Here is a 12,720-nt window from a genome sequence, read left to right as displayed (position 1 = left end):
CCTCTGTGCAACAATGGTACAGTTCCACCCGGTCCTCAACCACCCCATGAAGCGATCTCAGGGTCCCCATTTTACAAATAAGGACCATCTAAGTGGGTTGCATGAATGCACCCAAGTTCATTGTCATGAGTTCAGGGACTCAGCATTTCTGAACCCACTGTGTGAAGACTGGTGTCAAGACAGAAACATGGAGCTCACAGGCTACACAGTGAGGCTGACAGCAGTCCCACAGCCACAGAACAAATGCATCAGGATGGGCTGTGGTGAATGCTGGGAAGGAAGGCTATGGCCCTGGGAAGGAAGGCCCAGGGGAGCCTGCTCTGGTGAGGAATTTGGGGGTGGCTGCCATTTAAGCTGCGGTCTGGAGGAGAAGGAATCAACAAGCCATAGGTAAAAGGAGGAGAAAGCTTTCCAGGCTGAGGCGGGAGCAGGTCAAAGGTCCTAGGGTGCAGAGACAATGGCACCTTAGAAGAGCTATAGGATGTCTGGACTGGAAGCCCAGGGGGTGGGCCAGCCGCTGAGACAAGTCAAGGGTAGGGGGGACGCGCTGGCCAGATGTGAGGACCCTGGGGCCGCGGGTGACAGGCCGTAAGGACTGTCACTCCAGGGTATCCATCAGGGAAGGGGCCCAACCACTCCTTTAGAAATGAACTGTGGCAGAGGGGCAGGCAGCAGAGAGGCAGAAGGGAGAGCAGCTGAGAGGCTACTGTCACCATCCCGGCACGTGAGTGGCAATGATCGTGTGGACCAGGGTGACGATGGAGATGGAGAAACAGCAACAGATGGGGATTTAGGGGTCCATCAACAGGACGGGAAGTTGGACTGGAGTCTGAGAGAGGATGAGGAGGCTAGACAGTGGTTGCACAGCTCGATGGACAGACCTGCCCCTCACTGAGAAGGGGTGCCTGGAAGAGGACTGAGCTTGGGTTGGGGACTCCAGGCAAGTTTACTGGCAGGAGCCTGGATGCTCAGTAGGTGGCTGGACTCAGGAGTCCTGGTTAGAAAACAGATTTGGGAGTGAACCATCTGTAGGTGCCAAGTGAAGCTGCAGGCACGGGTAAGTCTGCAAGGGAAGGTCATGGGCAAGGGGGCAGGATGCAGCCCCTGGGCCCTGCTCTGCTAAATACCAGGAAAAGAAGGGGCTTAGAAAGGGAGACCTGCCCGCCTGCGCCCATGCTAGCAGGAGGTCAACTACAAGGAGACCTCGTGTACTGGGCACAGTGTCAAGGAAGTCAGCTGTGACCTCAAAGAGCTGTTTCAGAAGAGGCGGGGCAGGAGCCAGAGAGGGGGCTGAGAGGTGCAGGGGAGGTGCAGACAACGAGGCGGCCACTCCCAGATTCCAGCTGTGAAGGAAAAGGGGCAGGTAGAGTGGGGGGTGTGGATAGATGCAGGGTGGGGCAGATGTGGTCAAAAGCCAGTGGAGGGGCGAGTGATAGGGACAGGAGACAAACGACATCAGACCGTGTGCGGTTCCAAAGTGCAGATGGGACCCGGCCTCAACTGGGAGGAGGGGCTGCAGCTGTCATGGGGCAGGACAGGACTGGGGGGAGGCGAGCCACCAGATCAGCAGGAGAGCCTGCCCCGGAGTGCCCCCTGGGGCTGGAGTGACAGCACTGGGGGGAGGCGAGCCACCAGGTCAGCAGGAGAGCCTGCCCCGGAGTGCCCCCTGGGGCTGGAGTGGGGAGAGGAGGCAGGAGTGGGTGAGCATCACAGTCGTGTAACTGGCGTCTCAAGTGAGACCTGCTGCTGCCGAGCTAAGGTGTGGCCTCCAGGCCCGACTCTCCGCTACTGCCAGGGCCTGTGCTTCAAGAAGCCCCCACAGAAGGTGACCCTACAAGGCTGATACGAAAGAGAAGACGCCATCTGAAAACCACACCTACGGGACATTCACCAGGAAGAGGCCACACCGGGGCCTGCGGCACAGGCTTTGTCACTGATAAAAGAGATTTGGGGGTTCCACGGTGTTGAACTTGAGACTCCCAGTGAACAAGAGGTAAGTCACTGGCTGCTAGCAGGAAGAGAAGCCACAACAGAGAGTCAGGGAAGGAAGGTCAAAGCCAAGCTCAAGACAATGCAGAATTGCTCAAGACAATGCAGAATTGCTCAAGACAATGCAGAATTGCCCAAGACAGATCCTAACCCTTGCAGCTGGGAGGATGACTTCCCAGAAAAAGCATAATAAATAATTTGTTTTTAATGGCAAAAACAGGAAAAAGCATATGCATAGGCGTTTCACTGCAGCAGCACTATCTGTAATAGCAAAACCCTGGAAACCGCCCAAATGCTCCTGAATAGGAGACATCTATCCGCACCGCAGAATTCTACAGAATATCCTCTCCATGCTCCTGTGAACAGCACAGAGCTGTGGTGTCACCGCCAGGGTTTAGTGTGAAGTGAAGAAAGCAAGATGGACGTGCGGGGCTCTACTCCACTACCATTTACCTAAGAAAGGGGAAGATATGCTTACAATAAAAATGCGTAAAATGCTCAAAATGGTCACCTATGGAAGGGAAGAAACTGGGAGGTGGGGGGATAAATAGGGGAAGAAACTGACCTCTCTGCATACACCCTGTGTTATTTGAATTTCATACCATGTAAGTATTTTATATAATTACAAAACAAAATTAAATGGGAAAAGCAAATTCCAAATAAGAGAAAAATGAAATAAATGATCTAAAAGTATATCCAGTTGTGACCTATTCTAAAATATTTTAAAACACAGTTGTCTGACTGTACATTGCTTGTGGGATGTATTCTAAAGACAAAAGTACATGCTTTATTTAAGTGTAATCTGTATCTACAATCATGTGTCCTTGGCAGTGTTGGTATTGTTATTCTGAGACTGTTGTAAGGTTAACGGAATAAAACCAATGCAAAATTATGCCAGTGTCCTTGAGAACAGGAATTTGGGGCACAGGAAAAAGAAGCTACAAATGTTAGAACCTATAAACCTGACAAAGTATCATTACGAATCATGATGTTATTTTATCTTAAAAAAATATGCTGTGTATTAGTTATTGTTGGCTGCATAACAAATAACTCGGGAATTTGGTGGCTTAAAACAACAACCATGGATTCTCTGAGAGTTTCTGTGGATCGGGAATCTGGATGTGGCTTAGCTGGGTGACTGTGGCGCGGAACCTCTCATCTGTCACAGGCGGCGAGGTACTGAGTAGTGCTGCAGCCATCTGAACGCCTGAAGAGGGGTCACCCACTTCCAAGTTCTCTTACCAGGACATTGGCCAGAGACATCAGTCCTGTGCCACATGGCCCTCTGGATGGGGTAACTGCCAACCACACCAGGCTAGCTTGGTTCCTTCAGAGGGAACAAGTAAGAGAGAACAAGAAAGGGCAAGTTGAGAGAGAAGCCACATCTCTTGTAACCTGATCTGGGAAGCCATATCCCATCACTTCTGCCAGATTCTATTCAATAGAAGCGCGTCAATAGGTCCATGCCCCACATAAGGGGAGGGAAGGATTCACAGCCATGAATACCAGGAGGCGGGGGTCCCCGGGGGCCATTTAGGAGGCTGCCTTCCACGTAGACATATACACTCTCACCAAATCTACAGCAATGAGCAACCGTACTACCCAGATTACAGTCTCTACATGTTATTTCACAGGGCTCCTTGGAGAAAGAACCAACTGGCCAGACCTGGGGCAAGAAATATTTCAGATGATCCTGGAATACACCAGAAAGGAAGGAAACAATCAAAGACTACTGGGTTTACATTGATGGGACTCAGAAAACAACCTAAAGAAGCTCCTATTGGCCATAGAAAACCTGAGCACCAATAATCATGGTAACAACACACAAAACACACCAACTGTGCTCACAACAACATACACAACCTCACCGGTTATCTTTTAAAGGTTGTTGGGGAAACTTATTAATTTTTTTTTTTTTTTTTGAGATGGAGTCTTGCTCCGTCACCTAGGCTGGAGTGCAGTGGCAGAATCTCAGCTCACTGCAAGCTCTGCCTCCCGGGTTCACGCCATTCTCCTGTCTCAGCCTCCCAAGCAGCTGGGACTACAGGTGCCCGCACCACGCCCAGCTAATTTTTTATTTTTAGTAGAGACAGGGTTTCACCATGTTAGACAGGATGGTCGAACTCCTGACCTCATGATCTGCTCATCTCGGCCTCCCAAAGTGCTGGGATTACAGGTGTGACCCACTGCGCCGGACAGCTCATTAATTTTTAAATTTTTCAGTAAAGAGAAGAAATCAAGCATTTAATCTGCTTTTCTTATAAGAACCATATTCAGGGTAACCAAATACTTGAGCGAAGGTTTCTCTACACAGAATTCCAGCTAATGAAGAAGAAATGAAGAAATTAGAACACCACCATTTGTCAACTTCTAATCAATTACTAGATCTAGACGATGATCATCAATGGTTGCTAATATCACCAAAAAAGAGATGACCAGATATCATGTGCCTCCCAATAGAACAACACAGTAATACGTATGAAAGATTTTGCCCAAACAATCAAACTGAATCTGATCAAGCCTCTATGTCTAAAAACAACCACTATTTTACGGGACACAGAATAGAGGAACACATTAAACAGCACCATGAAGATGCAATCAGCAAAATCCACACTGCAAGAAACACTACAGGATAAATGACAGATTCTTCCACAGTAACACCAACAAAAATTTGTAAGACAGAAAAAAGAGATGGATGGACCACCTATAAGAGACATAAGAGAATTATGAAATGGATTGACCAATCTCAATTGATGGATTTTGTTTGGATCCCCATTCAAACAGCGCCCTGTAAACTGGGAAAATGCAAACACAAACAAATATTTAATGGTAAAAACAAATATTAACTTTATTTTAGTTGTGATAACAGCATTGAAATTATCTTTAAAAACAGAATTCCTATATTTTAGAGATACAATATGAAATATTTAAAGAGGCTATGATGTAAGATCTGAGATTTGCTTTAGAATAATCTGGGAAAGGGTCAGGGTATAGATTAAATACCACTAGCCATGAATGGGTAAATACTGAAGCTATTTTTTCATATGCTCGATATTTTTATGATAAAATTAAAAGTATAGATCTTTCAAAAAGGTGTTGTTTTTAGGAAGCCATATCCTACTATTATGTAAAATTGTTACTGCTGTTCTACCCAATCTGATTAGGCAAGAAGTAATAGAAAACAAGAAAGGAAGCGGCAAAAATCATTCTTGTTTGCAGACGGTATGATTGCATGCCAGGAAAAACTCAAGAAAACAACTAAAAATCTATTTTTAAAAAATAAGAGAATTCACTAAGGCAATGGTTTCAAATTTAATACATAAAAATCGATAGCTTTCTTTGTACCTACAAACAGCAACATGTTGAAAAATAATGAAATCAAAGTCGGCATTTAGAAAAACAATAAAATGGATAAAATGACAAGAAGCAGACAAGATATGTGTTGAATTTTTATGAAAAAACTTTATTGATGAAAATAAATGAGCTTGAATAAATGGAAAGATAAATCCTTTGCTGGCTAGAAAGACTATGTTGTAAAGCTGACATTTTTTCCCCTAAATGGACAGGCTATAAGCATGACTAATAAAAATACCAGTAAGAGTTTGTAGTGGGCCGGGTGCCGTGGCTCACGCCTGTAATCCCAGCCCTTTGGGAGGCTGAGGTGGGCGGATCACCTGAAGTCAGGAGTTCAAGACCAGCGTGACCAACATGGTGAAACCCTGTCTCTACTAAAAATATAAAAATTAGTCAGGTGTGGTGGTGCACCCCTGTAATCCCAGATACTCAGGAGGTTGAGACAGTATAATGGCTTGAACCCAGAAGGCGAAGGTTGCAGTGAGCCAAGATCACACCATTGCACTCCAGCCTAGGCGACACAGTGAGACTCTGTCTCAAAACAAAACAAAACAAAACAAACAAAAGAGTTTGCAGTGAATAACTAGACAAGCTGGTTTTAAAGCTCCTATGGAAAAATAAAAGTGCAAAAATATCCAGGAAAAAAATCTGAAATGGAATGATGGCGGCAAGGTCTGAAAGTAGCCCTACCAGGTAATAAAATGCACCATAAATCCCCAGTAAATAAAGCAGCCTGGGTCTGGAACCTGAATGGACCATCCCTGTAACACATCCAGAAACAGACCGAGACCCACATGATGATCTGGGTATGGTAAAGGCAGCATCTCAAACCTGCAAGGGAAAGATTCCTTGGATAGCTCTGGCGTAACTGGCTAGCTGTTGGGACAAAATGCCTAAAATGTAACTTTTCCTGTATCCATACACCAAGATAAATTCCAGATACATCAATTATTTAAATAATTTAAAATAATATCAAAGTTCTGGAAGACAGCTATTTATTTATTTATTTATTTATTTTTTGAGATGGTGTCTCACTCTGTTGCCCAGGCTGGAGCACAGTGGCACGATCCCAGCTCATTGCAACCTCTGCCTCCTAGATTCAAGCAATTTTCCTGACTCAGCCTCTCAAATAGCTGGGATTACAGGCACGCGCTGCTGCGCCCAGCTTATTTTTTGTACTGTTAGTAGAGACAGAGTTTCGCCATGTTGCCCAAGCTGGTCTTGAACTCCTGACCTCAGGTGACCTGCCCACCTCCCAAAGTGCTGGGATTACAGGCGTGAGCCACTGCGCCCGGCCGACAACTTTATTTTTAAAAATAATCTTAGGAGTGTGATGGTAAACTAACCTCAAAAACTCAGTAAGCTCAAAGGAAAAAGACTGATATATTTGACTAAATGACATGTTTAGCAAAGGAAAAAGCATACCAAAAAAAGAAGAAGAGAAGAATGGTAAGCTGGGGTAAACTTTTACAATACAAACCCAAGGATTCATTTCCTTTATATGTAAAGAACACCACAAATCAAGAATAATAGCACCCAAATTCTCAATTGCCAGGGGCTGAGGGGTGGGGGAAATGGGGAGATATGGTCAAATGGTACAAACTTTCAGTTGTGAGATGAGTAAGCGCTGGGGATCCAGTGTGTAGCACGATGTCTGTAGTTAATAATCCTGTATTGTATACTAGTAATCTGCTAAGACAATCGATCTGAAGTGTTCTCACCACACACACAAAAAGGTAGCTATGTGAAGTGATGGCTATGTTAATGCACTTGACTGTGGTAATCATTTCACCATGTAACTTATATCAATACATTACATCGTATGACTTAAATATACAAACCTTATTTGTCAATTATACACCAATAAAGCTGGGGGTGAAAATCTAACAGAGGAATGACCGCAGGAAACAAACTGGCAGTGCATTGAAAAGAAAAACCACGTATGAACATATGAAATAGTGTTTGGCTTCACTTATTGTGAAAGACACGTGAAATTAACAAGACACCTCTTTGTACACATCGGCCTGGAGCTTATATCAAACAGCTGGTCATGCAGCGGTGGTGACAGTGTGGGAACCTCATATACCAACTCTCATACATAACCAAAAGGAGGGTACACTGACCCCCTTGGGAAGGCATTCTGCCCAGGTCTATCAGAGTTGGTATGCTCCTGGCCTGTACCCCTGCCATAGCCAGGAACTGCCTCTATAAAAGAACCCACACCCAAACACAAAGGCATAGCCACAAGGCTGTTCATTGCTGCACTGACTGGAAATCTCCTAACAATCGGTCCAAGGGGGCTGGTTAATAGCCCATCCCACATCCACTAAACGGATCCTGTGCTGCCACTTAAATAATCAGATGGACCTATTGCTGTTTCCAAGATATAGCAAGAAATGAAAAAGCTAAGTACAGATCCATGTGGCCAGTGCAACGTCTATTTAAGGAAAACGGCCTATGGATAAGCTGATAAGGGTCCAAGAAATTCCTGGAGAAATTCACAAGAAATTTAAGTGGCTTCCACTATACAGAAGGACTAGGGATCTGGGATATACAGGCAGAATAGGTATCGTGGGGATTTCGCACCTTTAACTCTTGCAGCTCTTGGTCTGACACAAGCACTATTCTGAGAAATCTTTAACTACTTCTACTAGTGAACAGAAGTTCGTATTTTAAAACGTGACTAATCCCTATTCCTGCTGACTGCATGTAGTACTGGAGAAACATCATCTTGTTTGTAAAAAAGGGAAGGTCATCTGGGTTTTCATAACCCCTCTCTGGAATGCACCACCTCCCTTCGGGTCCACAGGGTGACCTTCCTCCTGTCCATCCCCCACCCAAATACGCCAAGAGGAGGAGGCGGGAGATGTCTTCACTTCAAGAGTCTTATCTGAACAGGTTCATCCCAATTGCCTTTTTTTTTTTTTTTTTGAGACGGAGTCTCGCTCTGTGGCCCAGGCTGGAGTGTAGTGGCGCAATCTCGGCTCACTGCAAGCTCCTCCTCCTGGGCTCACACCATTCTCCTGCCTCAGCCTCCCGAGTAGCTGGGACTACAGGCGCCCGCCACCACGCCCGGCTAATTTTTTGTATTTTTAGTAGAGACGGAGTTTCACCGTGTTAGCCAGGATGATCTCGATCTCCTGACCTCGTGATCCGCCCACCTCAGCCTCCCAAAGTGCTGGGATTACAGGCGTGAGCCACCAGGCCCGGCCCCAGTTGCCTTTTAAGAGCAAACTAAGTCTCAGATCCCATGTGCCCACTGTATGAAACCAGCAAAGTGGCTTTACCACTGTGAGGACCCCTGAGAGAAGGAAGGGGTAATAGGTGAGCTCAGCTCCAGGTCTGGGGAATGTAATCTCTATGCCTTCCACATGAACCGCATGGAGCTGGAGAAGTTGATGAGCTACAGACAGGCTGTAAAGGACCCCAGGACTCTGAGGCCTGGCAGCATTTTGGCATGAGTCTCAAGATGCTGGCAGGGTGGTGGGTTTCAAAACATCCTCTTTGAGCTTTGGTTGTTAGATTAGGAGAACAAAGTACAAAAAGCAAAGTAAGATTTACCAGTCTTTGTTATTTTGTACTGAAGCTGCCACCGTTAGGCCCCATTGCTTGGGACTAGCACCAGCCTTTTGGTTTTAATGAGCAAATGTTTACCTTTACAGAAAAGCTGGTTGTTCACATATACCCATCCAGAGGCAGTGACCCTCTAAGAGCTAGAGCTGCTGCCAGCCACTACATCCTGCAGGAGGGGCCATCCTGAGGGTGGCTTTCAGACTCCTCCCCACAGGAGAGGCAGTGCATCCCCTGCACAATCCATACTTTCACAAGGAGGTTTTCTCTGCAGTGTTAACCTTCCCAGTCTGAGAGGGTCGCTAGCCCGAGAGCTTTCCACAGACAGTGATCGTGGCAGGCCCTTCCTCACGATGCCTCTGCTGAGAGAAGGCTGTGATCCTGAGACTGACAGGGGCCAGCAGCTCTGGCATCTGGAACGTTCCCCTCCACTGAACTCTCTGGCACTTGCATGGTAGGTTTCTCTAAGTGAAGGCTCTTCCTCACCCACTCTGTGCTGAGGGTCGCCAGGAAGTGCAGTGTGAAGGTGACGAGCTCAGATTCCAGACTGGTTTGAATCCTGGCTCTGCCACTTGCTACCTGGTGACCTTCAGCCCAGGATTCACTCTCCCTGAGCTGTGGATACAGTGACTGTTGAGTTGACATACTTAAAACACTTAGATCTGGGCCTGGCTCAAAGCAAGCACCTGATAGGTCTCACCTATCCCTGGTACACGAAGGCATGGTGGGTAGGGAGGAATCACCTCGGCTAAGAGTTTATGTGTCAAGCACCAAGACGTGGGTCCAAGTCCAGGCTCTGTCCCCCACACAGCCATGGGACCGCACACAAGTGACTGCAGCCTCACTGTGCATCAGTTTTCTAACCTATAGGATGGGGGAAAGCACTTGCTCCTCATGTGGTGGTTGACCAGGCGACATGAAAGGGAGAGATGCCACACAGCGCAGGGAGTGGGACACCAAGCTCCAACGATGGTTCAGATGGTATCATTTTGTTACTGTTATTTTATTTCTCATTACCAATAATTATCTGATACGAAATAAGGCAGAAGCTGAGACCAAATACTCAAGAATCCTCCAGGAACATTTCCCTCCAGGGCAATTTCTGAGACACAAATGGGGTGGAGGAGCTGCTCCTCCCTTACACAGAGGCTTCCCAGGAACTCACCCGCTCAGCCTCAGCACTGGACATGCCAGGAGGCTGGAAGGGCTCGCAGCGGGATGGGGAGTGGTGGCAGGCACCCAGGGCTGATTCCAGACCTGCCCTGCCTTCATGAAAGGCCCAGGATTTGATTGTCTGGCCCACACTAACATCTGAGAGGCTGGTCATGCGACACAGCTCTGGCCACAAAGAAATAAGCAGTGTGTTGAAGAGGCTTCTGGGTCGGTTAAGTAAGGTTCAACTAGATATTCAGAGGCACGCAGTGTCCTAAGGCTCAGCGAGACACAGGGCTGTCTACTCCAAGGGAATAAGGCAGATGCCAGTTTGCCTCCTGGACTCTCTGGTGGGAGTCCACGCTGCACCCACACAGCTAGTCTCATGGGCCCCTGGATGGGTCAGCTGCAAAGGTACAAAACTCCCACCAAGAAGGGCCCATGCAACCCATCTGGTCTAAGAGTCTCATGCTCCCAGCAGCCAGTATCTCTCACAATCACTCCATGGGTGGGGCAGAGCTTCCCGGGTCACCCTCAAGAGACATGCCCAGTCACAAAAGTTACCACCGTGGGAAGCTCAAAGCCCTGGATGCCCCGTCCCCCAAGCATTAGAATTTTTCCATCTAGATTCAGTTTATCAAAAAGAGTCACCTCACCATAAGCAATGCTGCCTGGAGACATAGCTGACACGCTGCCTTTCAGGTTACCCAGGCACACTATGAAAGGGAACAGACGGTCCGATTCTCATGCAGAGAAGTCATCACCTCTTAACCCACAGAAAACCTTTGCTTTCCTAATGTCAAGGGGAGGACGTCCAGCTGGTGTGGACTTCAGCCCTTTTCTCTTCCTGCCTAGAAGCAGCAGCAATGGCTGGGGCTGCTCACACACTGTGTGACGATGAGGTGACAAGCCTGAAGAGGAGGTCAAGAGACGCAGCAGTGCCGATCCTTACATCACTGAGCCATTGAACCGGCGGCCTCTTGCCTCTGGACTTTTTTTTTTTGTGAGACACAGTCTTGCTCCGTCACCCAGGCTGGAGTGCAGTGGCACGATCTTGGCTCACTGCAACCCCCACCTCCCAGGTTCAAGTGATTCTCCTGCCTCAGCCTCCCAAGTAGCTGGGACTACAGGCACACGTAACCATGCCTGGCTAATTTCTGTATTTTTAGTAGAGATAGGGTTTCACCATATTGGTCAGGCAGGTCTTGAACTCTTGACCTTTTGATCCACCCACCTCTCCCTCACAAAGTGCTCTGCCTCCCAATGAGCCACCATGCCCAGCCCTGGACTTCTTTATGTAAGACACACTCCTCCTATTTGTGCAAGCTAATGTTAGGTGGGGATTTTGATACGTGTACCCAAATGCATTCAAACTGATAAAGGTGTTTAATTTGGAGAAGCTTTTCCCAAATTCATTATATTCTAGGGTTCTGCATCACCATTATGACGATCTCTTCCTGTTGCTGAGTAAGATTCTTGGTCCATAAAGGCCTCACTGAATATAAATGCTGTAATAGTAAGGGATGTTCTTTTGCTTAAGTTTTCTATGTTTTCATAACAATCAAAGGGCTTCTCTCCTACAGAAGAAACTATAAATTCAGGCTTTCCACATTGGTTCCAGTTGGTCACAGCAGTTTTAGCCCTTCTGAATTGGTTTAAGACATCCGGCCTTGTTTGGATTTGCTTTGGAACAGTCTGAGTGGCGCAGGGAACCAAGTCTTCTGGGATGCCAGGAGCTAGAGTCAGAGGTACCCCAGGCATCCCTCGCAGTCCCACTCCCTGCAGATATGAGATTGTCAAGGGCTGGGGAATTTAATGTCTAAATCACCTCCTAGTATGAGAGTTCTGTCCAGATGACACCATGATACACTGAAAAGTGAGCTTCTTGGATCCACGAGACCCTGCCTCACCGGAGCAGTGTGACTGGCAATCCCACCCTGGCTTCTGCCCGCCGAGGACAATGGCACAGTGATGTACTGCATTCTCCCTGCTCATCAGGGGCCAGCTCCTATACGTCAGGAACCCAATCAAACCCTACGAGCGGGAATGCGGGGAGTGTGGTCTCTTTCAGGAATCATCATAACCTGCTGTGGCCTGAAGAAAACCAGTATGAGCCCATTTGAACCAGATAAAATGTACCTAAAACCACATGTAAACTGCTGGGCAAAACCCATTTGAGCCTATCTGAATTGGTCAAAATGGAACCAAGTCTATCTGAATTGTGTGATATTAATTCTGATGGTTTAAAACAGATTTTCACCCAATCTGAGCAGCATTAAGTTAGTTGTAACAGTTGAAATTGATTTGAGCCAGTTAATCCAGTTTCAACCAACTGGAACTGGTTTAGCCTGGTTAAAACTAGTCCTCTAAAGGCAAATTTGGGGGTTTCAGTTCCCCAGGCTTTAGTTGTTTGCTAAAAAAAGAAAAGCAGTATGGGAAGGGCTGAAAGTCATTTATTTCTGAAGACTAATTTACCTTGCTCCCATAAATATTTATAAGAATTAATTACCAGCTTATTGAAAGAATTAATGAAATTCACATTGTTTATTATAACACATTAGCAGGGGCAGGAAACATCCTCCTGGCAAAGAGAGAAATCCTAGTGAAAAAACCCTTTACTCTGAGGTTGAAGCACTAGAAGCAAATCCAGGGGAT

General features: G+C 46.7%; 1 protein-coding gene across 2 annotated transcripts in view; it reads right to left on the bottom strand.

Annotated features, from left to right (window-relative positions):
* The window catches only part of APBA2 (amyloid beta precursor protein binding family A member 2), a 232,690-nt gene that overhangs the window by 27,228 nt on the left and 192,742 nt on the right, over window positions 1-12,720 (bottom strand). The gene's annotated exons all lie outside the window — the stretch shown is intronic.

Source organism: Piliocolobus tephrosceles, chromosome 6 (assembly GCF_002776525.5).
Source record: "Piliocolobus tephrosceles isolate RC106 chromosome 6, ASM277652v3, whole genome shotgun sequence".
NCBI lineage: Eukaryota > Metazoa > Chordata > Mammalia > Primates > Cercopithecidae > Piliocolobus > Piliocolobus tephrosceles.
Note: the sequence above shows the minus strand (reverse complement) of the source record. Positions and strands in the feature narration are given on the sequence as shown.